General features: G+C 42.1%; 1 long non-coding RNA gene across 1 annotated transcript in view; it reads right to left on the minus strand.

Moving 5' to 3' along the window:
• Positions 1-1524: 1524 nt before the first annotated feature.
• Positions 1525-18001, minus strand: part of LOC124293263 — a 35092-nt gene continuing 18615 nt past the window's right edge. The window contains exons 2-3 of the long non-coding RNA XR_006903176.1: positions 1964-2046; positions 1525-1600 (exon numbers count right to left, since the gene is read on the minus strand). This is a non-coding gene — a long non-coding RNA (uncharacterized LOC124293263). The remainder of the gene's footprint in view (positions 1601-1963; positions 2047-18001) is intronic.

Here is an 18001-nt window from a genome sequence, read left to right on the forward strand (position 1 = left end):
TTCGCATGCAAGAAGAAACAAGCTGAATCCGTAAAATTCGACTCCCAACTACCGCCAAGGTGTAGTTTCACTAAAAACGAACTGCAGCCATGATTCCTCTGGGATACAACGCGGACAGTAACACTGTAGAGTCTCGTTACCTGGAATTGCAGTGATCGCAGAGAACGTCGGGAGAATCCTGAGGGAAGACAGAGCGCCCTTAGAGATGTGGAGGTTCACCTGAAGCCCGCAAAGTCTTCTATTATAGCCCAATCACTTTTTATCGGTGACGCGGCGCGTAGCGTCGGTTTGCAAGACGACGATTAACTTTTCGATAGCTGTTTTTTCCTCGCCGCCACACTGCCGTCGCGGTATAAATGCTGCTCCAGTCTCGCTTTTAAAAGTGTTCAAGACGACGCGACGCGTTGTCTCACCTCTCATCGATTTCCTTTCGCCCAGCTTCCAAGGACCCGCGGACGTGAAAGGTAATTCGATTTTATTTGAAAAAGACACGTTGAGATGTTTTTCTCATCTCTGCCCGGATGCGTCCATCTTGCCTTTTATCGTCCACGTCAAAACATTTCTCACTCGATTTACTCCGTGCGCGCACGTTGAATTTTTCCAACGAAGAGATATTTTACTTTACCTTTTTTTTTTCTCACCGCCTCTCTTTTCTTTTGCTCTTCTCGTTCGCTCACTCTCATTTTTCGTTCTTTAATCCCTCCTCCTCCTCCTCCTCCTCTCTCTCTCTCTCTCTCACACACACGTACTCTTTCTCCGCTCCTCTCTCATTTTCTGTTTAATTCTGATTCTTCGTTTTCTTCTACTTTCTTTTTCAAATTAAGTCGGAATACGTCTACCCGCCGCGTGCGAAAAGTTTTCGTCGCGACAGCAACTGCTAATTTAATTCCTCAGTTGTAAACTTGTTATTGCGGAGTAGCTATACGGTATAAAGTTGAATTAACCTGTCCACGTGTGGCGGATACGCTACCTTCCGATTGAATAATTTATTGGCCGCCATGTGCCGTCCTCTCTCGTTTTATACATGAGCTTTCAAGGGGTCATCGTTACTCTCAATTCCGCTTTACAACACCCTAAGAAAACTCGTTTCCTCGTTTCATTTCGATTCAATGAAGCTGTCAGGTAAATTGTGTAACCTGCGTCCATATTGTCACCTATTGATGATACTTTTTACATAAGCCAAAATTCAGAAATTCCGCAAAGAAATTGAAACTCGATTTAAAGCTGACGATGAATTACCATTGCATACCATCCGGTGAATACTTGGTTTTCAGAACGTTTGATAATATTTTCGTCATTAACAAACGATCGGTGGGAAAAATTTCATCAAATCATCAAATATGTGAGACGCTGCGAGGATAATAAGAACACGGCTGTGGCGATTGCCTCGATAGCGTGATTCCTGATAAATATGAATATGCATGGGCACAGGACGCGTGAAATTCGTAGAATAGGGAGGAAAAAGCTCTTCTCCGAGTACGGCGCAACGCTCGGCCGGCTCAATTCAGTTTTGATCTTCTTTCGGTCCTCTTTATCGCGGGCTTCCGGTTCTCTCTCCCTCCTCCGAACCCCCATTTCCGCTATCCGAGTCCCCGAGGTTCTGTCACCGAAAGTAAAGTCAAGTAAAGTAAAGTAAGGAAGAATCGTTCAGAATCGAGAACAGCGCTAGGTGCTCTTTAAGCATTGGTATTCCGCAGGGCGTCCTGTTTACCACTCCTGCGGGATATCCAGTAAGTGGTTCTCCGCCATTCGACCCTTGCGACCTTTGCCCTTCACCAAACCGCCAATCATCGCTGCATGTATGCTGCGGTATATTTTGTTCACCGTATACGAACCGATTCGTCAACTTTCGACCAGCTTTTTAGGGCGAGAATTTTAATCTGGCTGCAGCCGTGGGTGCATTATACTGCGTAATAAGATGAATATATCCTCCAACAATAAATTTCAGACTTTCAGGCCTTACCTTTAACGAGGAACACCAACTCCGTCAATTGCCCCACGTTTTCGCATTGAACCGTTGTCTTCGAATCTTGAACACTGATTGTCCTGGGTAAAAAAGAAACAGGACATGAATATGTGTTTGTGCTAAGAAGTGTCAACTTTTCAAATATGAAACCTGTTTCGAACCAGATATGTACGAATTGCCAGAAAGGCGAATTTTTGTCATTTTTAGTACTTTAAATGCGTATTTTTGTCGCTATCCCCCAAGAATTCGTTATTAATCCAAATAATCCGTTCTTTTAAATATTGTTTCTATTCTTTTTCTGCCAAAAAAATCAACACTTTTTTTTTATACGTCCAAAAAATTCTAAGAGGTGCATGAAAGTGAGCTAATAATTAAATCGTTCAATAAATATCCTGTCAGAGATACAGAATTACGTATTCAGAAAACTCGAGGTCGCTGAAATATGTATATCCGTTCAATCATACGATCCTGTTTTCACCTAACTCTAAAATATTTCAGGATATGAATCAATATGTCCACGTTGTCACACAAAAAAATTAAAACTGTTTATCTTTTGGTACTTAATATAAACGTATACAGAACTGCAAATGTAAAATATTACCGTGTTTTTGTCTCAGAAAGATCGAAGTTTTTCACATTAAAAAGGAATTGGGTTATATTTTCTCGGTTCGCAACAAGTTCCGAAGATTTGAAGATAGATGCTTAATTCAAGAAGACAATAAATTTGGTTGATGTAGTTTTAGTAAACGGCAAAGCTTAAAACCTGGATTAACATCGTAATATCTTAATAGTTTACGTACGTTGTGATAACATATCAGAATTGCAGCGCAATCAAAACTTTTGCCTTGAAAAGCTGGCCGAAAATCGGTGAACCGGTCGATGTCTATTCCCTACGATATCTAAACAAAAATGTGCGAGCCGAGGTGCAGCATCGGAATTCATAAGCCAAACAGCGTCGCTACGTCAAGAGACGGTATAAAAGGCGGGTCACGAAATAGGAATAAACACGGCAAAGGGTGTAACCCTGGCCTTTCGTAGGGTAGCCGTCGCAGTGTCAAATGACACGCAACCCACGCCTGATTGCGTGGATTCCCGGTGGAAAGCAGCGCGGGTTCTTCTTCTTCCCAAGGGACAAGGAATTTTTGCGGCTCCCAACTTCTATCAATTCGAAATCCTGGTTAGGCGTCGCGACGTCCCCCGGACTTTGGGATCGGAGGACGAACGAAGGCGAAGGAGAGCGAAGGAGGGCGAAGGAGGGCGAAGGAGGGCGAAGGAGGGCGAAGGAGGGCGAAGGAGGGCGAGGGCGACACTCCTGACACACATGTCGAGCTTGAATCTGCTCACGTCGAATCGATACACGTGCCCTATTCGCCCGGCTGCGGTTTTATCTCCTCTCTAAGTTTCCCGATATTTCCTCCAAGGAATTCAGCGGTATAGTTAATAATAATCCTGCTTCGAGGGTAGCAATAATTGGCCGACCCTCTCGCTCTTACGGCCTGAAGAATGCGGCCGAAGCCCGCGAGCCCGGTAATGCGAATGGAATTCACCAGCTCGGCACCTTACGCATTTCGTCCGACTTATACACGCGGCTTATATATCCACCTCAGACCTCGGAGGCGGGATCTGCCTCCGTTACACTAACCGAGATAAGACGATTTCACCGGGTTCTTACCCGATAGGAATCACATTCGGAGCACGAGGAACCTGCGGGATAATGGTTACGACACGGATCGGCTTAAGCTGCAGCTCTATACGGATCCGCACATGCTGCAGGGAAGCGTTAATTTCGAAAAGCACGGATCCAAAGACTCGAGTGAAAGTCACATCTTTTCGAGCCACAGTCTCGTTCCAATTCAACCCGCCGTCGCGTCGCGCTGAATTTGAGATTTGTGAAATTTTCATAGAAAAAAAAAAAAAATAAAAAAACACCCCCCAAATCAACTGATACCAAATGAATTAATTGTTCTTCGTGGTTCCAAAAACGAGACCGATAACTCGGTTGAAATAAGAAACTCTAGAGTGACTACCGAAATACCGCAATAGTGAAAACTTGCAGTAATAGTGGATAAATTATTTCTTAGATTTCGAAGAAGTCATACATATATGTATATTGTGATGTTCAAACTTCGAAATTGAGAGTAATCAATATCGAATTCTTCATCATCTTCAATTCCTACGGTCTTTTCCGATGGTGTCGAGATGAACGTGTCTGGATATCATCCAAAAAACTTTTCACTCAAATCTTTTAATGGCAAAGAAGAACGAACGGTTCGAGTCATTTCCGCCGACTTATTCTGCGAGAAGGAATTATTACAAACGATGTTATACAGTACACGTTATTTCTTACGATTAGTGAAAATAAATTTATCAACCCACACGCGTTAATTATTTCACTATTCGAACGCTGTTTCCATGCCAGTGAGTGATAAACAGCTGAATTATTCGCGATAACTTTTTCACATAACTCCTGCTATAGTTTTTCAAGTTCCTGCATGAGTTATTGCGAGAAAGCGTAATTATTCGTTTCTAGACACTAAACAACAGGGATTAATAATGAAAATTTACCCAGCTGTGTACACGGCATCCACGAAACACGCGGCATATTGTCTTGTAATACAGCTGCAAGTGGTTTTGAAACTTGAGGAATTTCCCAAAGTATTACGTGTGCCTGCAGGCGTCGTCGTGACGGAAGTTTAGAATGCACCGGCGAACCTTAAGCGGCGCTAAAGTTACACTGCGACACAGATATCAACGATGTCGCGAAGTCGGAGAAACCGGAGGAAATTTTGTAAAGTCAGCCGCAGGATCCGGCAAGGCTTACCTTAATACACTAATAATTTAATTAATTCGGCCTTCAAGGGGACGAGGACGTGCCCAACTTTATTAAAGCCTGCATCGCTTAGCTAATCTTTCCCTCGACTGCTGTTCGTTGGCAGAGATCGCTTACAATAAGGGCCGAGCATTAACTGTGCGAAGGACGGTTCAGGGAACGAATCACTTTTCTACATGTATTACCTACCTACGTACACGTTCGTACGACGTTGAAATTTCACGGTGATTAAAAAGGGCGAATTAGGTTACTTAAACTGGCCGTAAAACCCACTGCGATGTCTTTATTACAACTGTTGTTTATCACAAGCTTTTGGAATTAATGAATTCGCGGGTATAATTACGAAACCGACGCTCCACTGTGGGACGCCATTTTGAAACACAGACGCCGCAACAACTCAACCGCAAAACTGACGTGAGAGATTCTATTCCAACTGACGCGAGTAGATCCGCAATTCGGCGTTATCTCGAAAAGTGACCAAATATAATGACGTAACCGTTTATTTCTCAATGTAAAACGTTATACGTTGATCATGGTGCACAACAGGCGGGGCGATTCTAGCTCTTTTGGTTGGAAAGCCATTACCCGTGCCTGAGAATGAGAAGGTAGCACGGTACACAGAATGGGGGCGGAGGAGGGAATATTTCACTCGTAGTTAACTTTAACGGCCAGTTTGCGGTACCTTAAAGTAGGTAGCTCGAGTCGCGACCCCGCGAACTGCACGCGTGACAGGCGGTTTTGGTCTGGGAAAGAAGAACCGCGACCCATCCAAACTCTGTTGTAAACTCGTGTAAGTTTTCGTTAGATGTGTAGAAAAACGATGTGAACCGCGGAGAGAAAAGCTTAGAGTCTGGAAGTTTGGCTACATAGTTGTTAAGTGATGTTGCTTGCTGGGTTGAACGTTTTATTATTTAACTGTATTCGCGAGAAAACGAAAAATGGGAATATGAAAAGAAAAAATGAGGGAAAGTCTTGCGATGGATATGCCTGGACAATTTAGAGCTATACCTTTGTTCGAATATCTCTTTAAACGAAAGTATAATTCCATCCCATCCAACGAGACTCGACGCGAGGCTGCAGCGACTTACCCTTGGCACCCTAATTTATTGCCGTTGAATGTCGCATCAGGTGCGCGATTTGAATAATCTTAAAAATAACGCCGCGGCGTTGTCTTTGCATCTGGCAAATATATTGCCCTCGCAGTACCTACAACCAGACAAGGGATCGAGTTAGGCTTCTGCACCAGGCCTGGTTCAGGCAGCCGGATTATAAACGAGTACTTCTCGGTTTACTTCACAATTTGGAGAGGATACCGACGAATCGAAAAGGTATTGCCAGCGATTTCATTTTTCTCGTCCGAAAATTAAACCGTTTGATTCCACCAAGTGGACCCTGACATTTGAAATCGGTCCTCTATTCGAGCTCGAACAGGAGCCCAGCTTACAATTTCAAGTATCATTTGCGAAGTATTTGATACGTATTAAAGAGAGGAGGCTCCCTTTTGTCTCCTTGATGAGAAAATGAGAGCAGAATATAGTTCGCGAGTTGGTCTTGAGAGGACGCTGTAGTCAGTCTTTCCCGACCGAGTCAAATTTCACTAATTTTTACCATTATCCAGGCTCACGCATCACTGAAGCAAGAAAAGCTGGAGATAGCACGATTCTACACGAAATACCAAATACAAATAATCAAAAGAATCTTTATTTCCCGCAACAACAAAACCAAGCAACGCATTACTGTAATTGAATTACCACTCATCGTAGGAATGGATTTCCTGACGTTAATCTCGCGTAAGATATAAAAATTTTTAGATAACTTTGTTCGACTCCGCATTTATAATGGCGCTATCTCCAGATTACTTGCATCACTGATGCTCGAGCGTGGTTAACGTTAAACAATAAGTGAAAATTCACTCGGTCGCACTGTATTTCTGAGCCTCGACGTAACTGCATATGATGAAAATTAAAACCGCGTGGAATTGAAAATAGGTGGTGATTGAATACGTGAAGAAGGGTGAATAGGTATGGTTATTGACAGCTCAGGGTGACTGATTGCGACACAGGCAAATATGAAACGTACACGTCGATAACTCATCCTTAATGACACAACACGGTCAGTAGTTATTGTACCTCTTACCCTGACATTATGATTAACAAATCCACGTGTGCTAATTCAGGATGAATAATATGTGGCAATATCGGTACATACAAAGGAACTTGGCGAACAGTAAATTCCGCGATAGGAATAAGCCGCGTACATCCGTATAGTGTGATGCTGGCACAATCTAAGGTCCCACGGTTATCTGACCCGAGGCAGACCATGAACCCTTGGCACATTTCAAGTCTTGGCATTGACATTCAATTTGGAGGATTGTCCGCGGTCTATGCGAAGGGTTTCCGGCGGAAACTCCAAGGACGAATCAAAAGCCACCACTGTCGAGAAGCTGTACAATGCAGGGTTCGGTGCTGCTGATAGCTCGCTATCAGCTCCGTTTCCGAAAAACGTTACTTCTCGTCCACTGGCCGTGATCTGACGAAGTGTACAGTATAATATATAGCCTGTACACACAATGTAATCGACGGAGAATCTAGACGGGAAGGAAAATTCTCTCCGATCTGTACATTTCTATATGCGTATACATATAAACGCGCTTTTAGAATTGAGTCTGCGAAAAGTTTTCGTGACTTTCGTGATAAAAATGGGGCTCTGTGTTTAAGCGTCCGGATTCGCGTGCGGGCAGGGAGAATAGTTTGCGAAAACTATGGTAGGTACTGCGCTCTGCTCCGCTTTACTTTTCTTCGGACTTTCCCAAAGTATTGATAGCCGAAACTTCCCGAAGAGTCACTAATGCGCTTCTTATGGGTGGAAGAAGTCTTATACCTGCATCGCGCATCCCGAGTGTTTACAGGGAGCTTTTCTCCCGCTCGCGCTGTCACTCTCACACTCCATTCATCTCTTTTCAAGATATTGACCTTTACCCTTCCATTGTTTTCCCACTTTAACCCCGTCGAGGACCCAGCTGACGTTCCCCACCGAAATCTCCCGGCTTTTCAGACACAAAGGAGTCTAATAAATTTGTGATTTTCAGGACAACTCGTTATAACCTCGTTCAATATGTACTTTTTCGGTGGCGCATCCACCTACATTATATGTACGTGAGTAAAAAAATTTCAAAGGGACATTTGAGCTGTCAAAGGTTCTGGAACATTATGTCATCTGCTGGCCGAAGCTTTTCATACGCGCCGAAAGGGGCATGAATAAAATGAGGTTTCACTCCCTTTCACGTACTTTTTATTCGCGTTGCACAAACTTTCGCATGCTTTTTATAAATCATTTGCATGATTAATTTTTACCTTCCAGTTGACACGTTTGTGGATTCGGAAAACTAACCCGAATATATTGTAACTCTGGCACGATTAACGAGTGCTGCATTGCACTCTTGATAAAAAGTTTGAAAAGTTTGGGTTAATTGCATGTGCGGCAACTTCGAGAATTTTTTGACTTCACATCGCGTTCAAAATCGTTCTACAATTGCGGAAGGCTTCGCGTTGAAACGGTAGGTACATCGAATTTGAAAGGCATCATCCAAGTCATCATCTTCCATAGACGATTTATATAAATCGATTTTGAACGTCCTCGAAAATTTTCTTCCATAAGAGAGGAAGTAAAACATAAAACGGGAGAGGCGTGGAAGCGGGCTACGAAAACTGCCAGCTGAATGAGAGAAAAATATTTGTCTTCGTTCATTTCGATGAAATGAAAATAAAACCAAGATTCTGTTTTCCATCAATTGGGACCAAGTTTTACGAAAGGAATATATTTATTGAAGCCTGAATCCCAGAGATGTAAAAGATTAAAGGCAGCATCAACCCGCGATGCACGTATTCATAATCCATGTATAATAACATACTCGGAGAAAGTTGACGCAATAATCTCCAAGCAGAAAGGGGAAGACTGGTTTTGCCCTGATATTATAAATCCACAAAATCCAAAGTGGAAAATCAATTACAGAAACGGAGTTTATAAAACGAATTCCATAACGATATTGTTGTAGGCTGAACAAGTGAAACAATCCCCTCGGTACATCCACGTGGCTTTAAGGTTTGTAAATTGGCACGTAAGCAAGGAGCGTAAACTCAATGCCAACTGAATGAATCAAATTTGAATTACTTTTTCAAACAATTATACAATTCATTTAGGATAATTTCAAGTAAAGGAATTCACAATAGCTTCAAGCACTCGCGGGTAGGATTCGTCGAAAGACGGCTGCGACAGAAGCAAAGAATTCATATTAATCAAGTTTCGATTGACGTCCGTTAAAACTGAGCGACAGTGACGTGAAATTTAATAATGCAAGGATTCAGGATGCAGGTGTAAGTAGCTCGGCATCAATTTCTGATGACGATAATTGCCGTTTTTATCTTTACGGCAAAACCTGTACATTTTACATAGGATAACAATTTTTTTACCCACCATCAGACAAAAGTGAAAAAGGTTTCTGAAAGCAGTAAATTGGCGTTATTAACTCTAGAATGGATGCAAGAGTCGCGAAGGTTGTCGCAAATTGATGTTCAGCATCCGGTGTCAGCATGAGTGATTTTTTAATTGGGATCGTTATTTTTACTTCTGGAAATTCGCCAATCCGCAGACTCCGCAGTTTTCGATGTTGAAACTGCGTGCAACGTAATTTCACGGAGGAGTCTGGACAGGATTTTTCGCGCTGGTAGGACGACGAGGCAACGCATATTACGCATTTCAAATTTCTGAACGCCGTAAAATTTCAGTTACACGTATCCGTTTGCCGGTGGTGAGTTTTAATTTCGTCCCGCATATTTAAGTGCCAACCGAACGATTTTTTGCCTGACGTTGATTTATCACCGGTCCATATTTCATCGGCACGGAAACACGAGCATATCCCCTTTAATCGCGTTTACGAATATCCGATAATATCTTAATTCCCATAAAATACTTTTGGGGTCTCGTTCGAGTCAACTTTACGCCTCCGCCAAGCACAGAGTCGCCCCGAACCGACTCGTAACCAAAAACTTCATTCCCATCTTCGATAACGTTTACAATCAAAATGAAATGAACAAAAACTTTCTTCGGGAGATGAAGAATGTCCTCGTGCACATTTTACCCCTTTGTTTTCACATTCTTCACGACCGGAGTAAATCTGCTTAGCTAATCGGGTCTTCCTCAGTCGAGGCAAATTGCCAGCTTGCCCGGAAACTCTTTCTCTGTCATTCGGGATGGTCAAATGGTGTTCAACCCCCAAAGGACCGTCCCTAAAATGAGAGACCGTAATCCGGCATGACAACTACCTACATACCTACAATTTTGAATGAGCTTTCACGGTGAGTTACCCAACTATAGACTCGGTAATAAACGAGTATCGTAATAGACACCAGTTGCCCCTGCAGTCTTCGGAGTTAGAATCACTCGTAAGGGTCGCCTCCTAATGGAATGAAAGTCTGTTTCTATTTACTGCACCAGTTACCAGTACGGCCCGAAACGCTTTGCTGTTCCGGAACCTAAAAACCGTGGGCGTGTGATACTCGGGGGAAATTTATCTCCCACAAGTTACAAGGATGAAGCAAATGATCGATGACGCATGCAGAACGCCGACTTAACCGGCGTAACGAATCACTGGGCAAGAGCAAAGAACCAGGCCTCGTCTCGGTGGTGATAATGTTGCAAAAAGCTGGAGGCTTCACGGTACCGCAAGTTGATAATGTAATCGAATAAAAACGTCCTTTTCATCCCCGGTAAGAACGTTCAGCCGTTTTTAATCACTTTTCTTTCCTCCCTCATTAGAAACGTGTGACCGCAGGTAAATCCAGAGGGATTATCTCGCGCCGAGTTCTCTCCAGTCGATTTTCCTGAGGTACAATTTACAAGCGAATGTGGATCGGATGGCCCCCAGTCACCAACTTCTCGGTATGTAACTAGTGTTACTAGTTTGAGCAGTTGCGTCACGAGACATGACTGGTTACTGCACTGCGACACCATCCCGATTCATCCTGCCACTGCGCCGCACACATCGTCCGTAAATGTGAAGTTTGCCAGTTTATAGAGGGCCGCATATATGGACGTCGCGGTTTCGGAACGTGCCGATGAAATTGCTTCACTCGAAAATATGCACGAGTGATTTCACGACGAATGTATATCGGAATCGAGTTTCAAGAGAAGAGAATTCCAAACCGGGTCTCGCAGCGATACCGCCCAATTTTCATCTCAATTTCTCAGGAAATCGCACACCACTTTCCATCAGGTTTCAAATTTCGCGAGAGAAATAGAGAGAGGAAAAACATCCGCAACACATATTACTCTCGGCTTTCAATTTTCGACTCACCGATGTTCATGCTTAAGATATGCACCGTTCTCCGTTATCCTTATTTACTTCTGGAGAATCTCTTTCTCGTATCGCCAACTCTCGTCTCGTCTCGTCTCGTTTCGTTTCACTTGAGCCTACTCAAGTCAATGAAATTTGAGTGCTTCAGAATCGAGCTTTCAGCACTTTACTCATACGCGAGTCAGCTGAGAGGATAGCGAGATTTACCGTGGTAATATTATACGTCGAAAGCCTTGCTCGATTGCTTGAACATATCTGACAATGGCTATTCTACGATATGACGTATGGCGATGAGTCCGATGAAAAACCCCTGAATAACGTCGTCGGATTCCGCAGTTGCGAAAAAAAACATCCGCATTTCGAGTACGCAGACCGAGTGATACAATCAATGATAACAGCTTTACAAAAAGCACCATCACCCCTGGTTACTTATCGCACATCGGGTGAGTTGATTTCTTGGTTCAATTAGGTTACGAGCTCAGAAAAGTTCCGGGCTTTCAATACCGTCACTTAGCGGAAAGCTTAGGAAACCGGGTTGATTATAGGCAAGTATAGGAGAACGGCACGGTTGGATGGCGGCATTGATTCGAAAACTATTGTGCGTCGCATCCCCGGGTTTTGTTCACTTCCGCCTTCCAGCCACCGGTCTGCCAACAGAACCGAGTATTCGGTGGTGGATTCTGTTCTAGTTCGTCGACTGCATTCGAGCCTGGAGGTTTTAAGGATTTCCGAAGATTCTTTACTTCCTCTCAGTGCCTTCCCGGCAACTTCTTACAAAGCTCATTGCGAAACATTGAGAAATGCTTTCACGGTAGCACAGTCGACGACAAAAAGTGCTGGCTATTAGCCAAGTCAAAATTCGAACCACAACAGCCAATACGAAGTGTCACGGGAATGGCTAAACTGAAAACTTTATGCCGCGATTTCTTATCCCGATGAATTTATATTTCAACAATATTGTTCCACTCATTACTCCATTTTTCGTTTTACAAAAAAATATCTTCGGTCATAGAGTCACGTTTTTGGTGGCAAAGGATCGTACAACGGTGTTTGTAACCATGTGCCATTAGACACGCGATTTATCGAGGAGCTCAGATAGCAGCGTTCGCTAATTAACTTGGAGTTCAAAGTAACTTGACTTGTGAAGTCCTTGAATCTTGAAGTTTGAATTTAGCAAAGCTAATAATACAGTTTAAAATTCAGTGCAAGTTTCTTGACTCAAGTTTCAAGTTCGAATAAAACTTAGGACTTAGTTTAAAGTTCAAAGTGTAGCTTAGCTTTTTAATTACCTCACTAAAACGCGTAGATTTCAGAGTCTAAAAGTGACATTTGTGACATGGAATCGTTTTTCGATGACATTCGTGCAGCGAAAAGAAAGAAATTATAGTATTAGTATTTTCTCCGTAGTTTTCATTTCCGATAATTTCATATTTTCAATGATTTAGAGGTAATCAAAAAACCAAAGTAACAAAACAAACTACAAGTTCATTGTGCCGTTCAATGCCAGAATAGGATTCAGCCGGGAAACTACCGTTAAAATTTGTGCGAGTGGAAAAAAAATGCCCGTTGCATTTACCACTTTGATAACTGGCTTGCTTTTTTTGCTGACGTTACTTCAATTTTTGTAACTAAAACTTTTCTCCATGGTAAATTGGACTGTCAATATAGTGACTCGGAGCATTTCTGCAGTAACTTAGAACCGCATCAGTCCCTCTTTCTGCCTAATATTTTTTTTAAATCTATCGATCTTGGCGTTTATATGAAAAAAACTGGACGTCTGAAAGACATACTTATACAATCAGTCATCGGTGAGAACGATAGGTAATATTTCCGATTGTCATCAGACGCGTCTTACATGAAAGGTGTCCACAGGGTGATATCATCTTCGCATCGATACACGCGACAGATCGTTATCGTATATCGGTCATTCAAGGCGTGTAAATATTATCCCCTGCTCGTCAAATCTCAACGTCCACAAGCCGGTTTATCGAACGGGGAAGCAATCACTCGTCCGAACGAACCAGAAACCCAATTCCCTTGAGTCAAAGCCCGGGACGCTGCGGCCGCTGCTGCATGCGACTAGGATATCAGTGAAACTGGCGCGCAAGTAGTAAAGCTTTGCTTCGGTCAGCCGTGAAACCGGCCAGCACTGTACCTTATTACTACCGTAATCAGACGAACTTTGCCCCACGGCTGAGCTTCGCAATTAAATGATGAAAATCGTACAAGATTACATTACCGCCTTTGTCAATGTAGAGCGAATATAGCGCCATATGATAATGGGTAACAATAGGTGCCCATTAAGGTGATCCTTAATAGGGTTGTGTTTAAATTTTTATGCTCCCAGACTATGCTCCACACGCTTTCGTATTATAAAAAAAAAATCGCCTAATAATTTAAGCTCTCCATATCAACACTAAGATAGTCCGTTTTGTGATCGAAATATCTGACGAAAATAACACAGGAAAAACTTATTTCGTTCTTTGAAAATTAATAAGTCGTTGACAAATATACCGACAGTAATAAAAAGTGCATGTATTTGTACAGAGTCGAACGCTCTGCAAAACAGCCGTGATCCGTAAGATTCGCAAATAGAAGCGCTCACATGCTGATTAACATTCAAAGTTTAATTTATATCAGATTAACATTCTATCGAGTATAACTACGAAACAAACAGCATCCGATTCGATTGGACCTTTTACCATAACATAACTTGTAGTTGATATAGAGAGCTCAAATTTTCAGGGATTGCTTTTTTTTATCAATTTTAAAACGTTTAAGTCCCTCGGAGCATAAAAGTTAAAATACAACCCTATAAAGGACCAGCCCATTATACATATATATACACATGTATATGTATGTATATAATATTATTATTCAAGCTTCGAGAATATCCATAAAATGAATAATATCGCGCGAAGCGAGAAGTGAATTTGAAATTGAAATTCTTCCCTGAGTAAAACTTATTGTCAACACAAAGGCCAAGTTCGCTGATCAGAATTTTGCTGGAGCAGCTTCGTTTTCTTCTTCTTCCTCTCTCACTTTTTTCTCTGCCTACGCCTGTACATTATACATATACTGCACAGGCGAGAATTGTTCCGATTCATTATAAAATATTCCTCGTTCGGTTGCAACGGTTTTTTAATCAATAACGAGGACACATCTCGTGATGTATTAACAATTGATATTTCGAAAGGTGGTGGGGAATGGGCGTTGCTACGCGAGTGAGGAAAATATCTAGCGTACCTAACCATTGTGATTGATTGTGAAGCAATAAAATATGCATTTCGAAAATTTGTAACCAGAACTGTATGTTCGAACTGCTCGAACTACACCCTGCAGTTCTCTGATGAGTTCTCTCAAGCGTATTCAGACCTTGCTGCGAAATTGCTGTATTCATTATGCAGTTTTCAATTGAATTTCAGAAGTTTCACAACAGTCGTCTTGCTGACATAACGCGCGAAAAGTAGGTGTACGAAACTGTTGTAAATATTGTTAATACGAAAGGAAAATTCTCGCAAAGCGTAAAAACAATCCAGGCACACAACGTGCAGCTATCAACCATGGAAACCATGCTGTCGTGACGGCTGTTACACGCGGTGAAAAATTGCACAGACGGTACGTCCTGAACAAACAGGAGAGAAATTATGCATAATCGAGAGCCGCGTGTTTACCGAGATAATAGGAAATACGGTGTCAGCAATACTCTCACACGCCACGCCGGCGGACGCGATGAATACAAAGAGAAACCTGCTGCAATTCGGAGCGAATTGGAATCCGCGCAGCAAAGAACGAGATCCTTTTTACCGATTCGCTGAGTGAGCCAAGTACTTTTCGCTGAAACTCTCTGCCGTTCTCCTGATTTCACAGTCCAGAATTGAACGTGTCGTCGCATAAAGCGGAAATCATAGATGGATTTTTTCAAGGTTCGAACCATAATCCAACAGCGAAAGGTGCGTTGCGGGCTTCGAAACCGCGGTTCGTCAAATCGTCGTGAGAAATTTAGGAAAAAATTATTCATCTACTCGGATTATACGTTAGCGAAGAGATGGGAATTGAATCCTTTGCGATCCACTGTATAGCCAGTCTCGAATTTCACTCCTCTTAGATTCACCATGCACAAATCCGTTGACCTAGTCTGAATAATTGAACGATGGGATTCTAGCTCGACACGGATGATGAAAAATTAACCGGCAGCTTTCATTTCCCTGACATAACTTTTCTGCATAATTTTTTCGACGAACAACCGATTTCTGGTAAATGTACCGAATCGTAAGACATTGATGTTGACGAAATGCACTCAGCGTACATGCACTTGAAACTTCAGCGTAGGAAAGCCGCGTTGTGGCCTTATTTATCATTCTTGAATAAATACGGTAAATAAAGAATGAAAAATGGCGTTGAGACGAGATTTAACAAAGAACGAGAACCGGCGAGCGGATCCTGAAGTTGGATTTCAGAAGTCCGCCTTCGAGTTGAAGGCAGAGTAGAGACGGACATTCATCACTGCAGTGTGCAGGTATAAGTCAGGTTAGCCCAAGTACTAAACTGATTAGTCAAATCAGACCCTCCGCTCCCTGGCTGGAATTCCGACGTTACACCGTCGAACGATACGGCAGTGAATTTCTTGTTTTATCCTCGGACACATCGTCACGTGGACCAAAACCTGCGATTCAGTGATGCGAATTGCGCTCATGCCGCAGCCTTCTTTCGCCTCGACTAAATCGATGGATCCCATCCTGATCAGAGGACCTATTGATGAAGTTACGTTCTAATTAAACCGCCCGTAGTGCACCGGATGTGCAATTCCGTTTTCGACGGTGGATACGTTACGTATATCCACTACGCGGGCTGAGCCGCGGGGCCAATCTGAACGCAATTTAAAAGATTTGAGTATCGGGTTAGTTGGGCGTCGATTTCAGGCGGATTGGCGAAGACGAAATTTCACTTCGCTCACCCGCATGGATTTAGGTTGGAATCTATACGGACGCTGCGTCCTACGAGCCCTTGGACTCGTCCACTTTGACCACTCAAACAGCGATTCGAATCGAGATGCGGGGCCCCGATTCCTTAAAGAGGTTATGCCCCAAAAAATCGATACTTTTTATTTTAAATGAAGCATCGATATCGAAACTTTTTTTTTACAAATCCCGTCTTTTTTACTTTTGTATTTCCGAATAGATCGTCGTAATTTGAGAATATAATCATTTGACAAATACTCAATGAACGACCTCTATCTATCTATAATAAAATTAGTAATAAGTATCAACTTTTGGTCGACTAATATCCTTAACACCGTATAACACATTTCGTACGAAAAACGAAAAGAATTGCAATTCAACAATATTGACAGTTTGCGGAAAATAATTTGTCTATGTTGATTAGCGAAACATCACCGTCAGAAAAAATATATTAAATCGATAATCAAAATATGTGATGAAAAATTACTCGATCATATTTATCTCGATATGATAAACGTTTGTTACTTCGACAGTTCTATACTCTCTGTGCGCATCCATTTTGCTATCAATTATGTCATTTTCAATTTCATTTCAATGCGTTCAAACCTTCAAGCATCACAAAAGCGGATAAATATACTCACGTAAATATTTGCCTGTCACGAATGTAATTATAAGTGTTTAAAACAAACGAATAGTCGATATTATTTTCCGTCATTGAAAACCTGTCAGCAGTTCTCAGTCTGCATTTTTACAAGCGGACTCTGTATAATTTATCCGACCTCAAATCCACTCTGACAATGACAATCGAGTGCGTCAAAATGAAGGATTGTCACGAATGTAATTATAAATGTTTAAAACAAACGAATAGTCGATATTATTTTCCGTCATTGAAAACCTGTCAGCAGTTCTCAGTCTGCATTTTTATAAGCGGACTCTGTATAATTTATCCGACCTCAAATCCACTCTGACAATGACAATCGAGTGCGTCAAAATGAAGGATTCGAGTACAGTTTTCCAATTATTTGCCGAAAGCATGAGACAACAACAGAATAATAAATCAATTCCTGCAAATATTCAAAGCTGTTCGAAATATAGAAACTAATTGCACTCACCCGAAACACCTGTTAATATATTTTATCGTATTCTCAATAAATTCCTTCAAAATTCTCTTCTTCCATAGGTATCAACGCCAGCAGGATACACAATATAATTCGTATAACGCGCGTATCAATAGATGGTTTATTTCGCTTGCACAGAACAAACAATTTTTCAATTTTTGTCCTCAAATTCTATTACCAACGTTGCAGCTCGATGAAAAATCTTGGACATATTTCTCCCGCAGAAACATCCAACGTTACACTCTTTACCTTCACGCATTGAATTATTTCCCCAGTGATCTCGGGAAACGTTTCATATTACTCCTGTATTTTCAACTGACTGTGACCAGATATATGCATATATAAGTATGAATAAATTGACACTCGTGCAAGGGCCGTGTGTTATTACTTATTATTGTCAGTTAATTGGCGTTATCGGAAATGTTTACATCACCAAAACTGCCTCTAATGAGAATATATTCTTCAACGTTTAGGCCCCACCAGGGTGTAAATCACCCCCCGAATCGCAGGGAGGAAGGATATACGACTTATAATTATAAAATCGGTACCCCTTGCACGGATAGGAACGTGAAGTTTGCCGCGTAAGAATAAGAGGAGGGTGCGAGATGCAGGTCGAGATCACTTTAAGGGGAATATGAATTCAAGCCCGACATGATTTTTTTTTCTCTTTCCTCGTACAGGTATAACTTCGTGTATTGTAGGTTTCATGAGAGGAGAAATATTCATCTTCAGATTTGAGGAATGCGTGGCGGAATAAGAGGAAGGGAAAACACG

Source organism: Neodiprion lecontei, chromosome 3, assembly GCF_021901455.1.
Source record: "Neodiprion lecontei isolate iyNeoLeco1 chromosome 3, iyNeoLeco1.1, whole genome shotgun sequence".
Classification (NCBI taxonomy): Eukaryota; Metazoa; Arthropoda; class Insecta; order Hymenoptera; family Diprionidae; genus Neodiprion; species Neodiprion lecontei.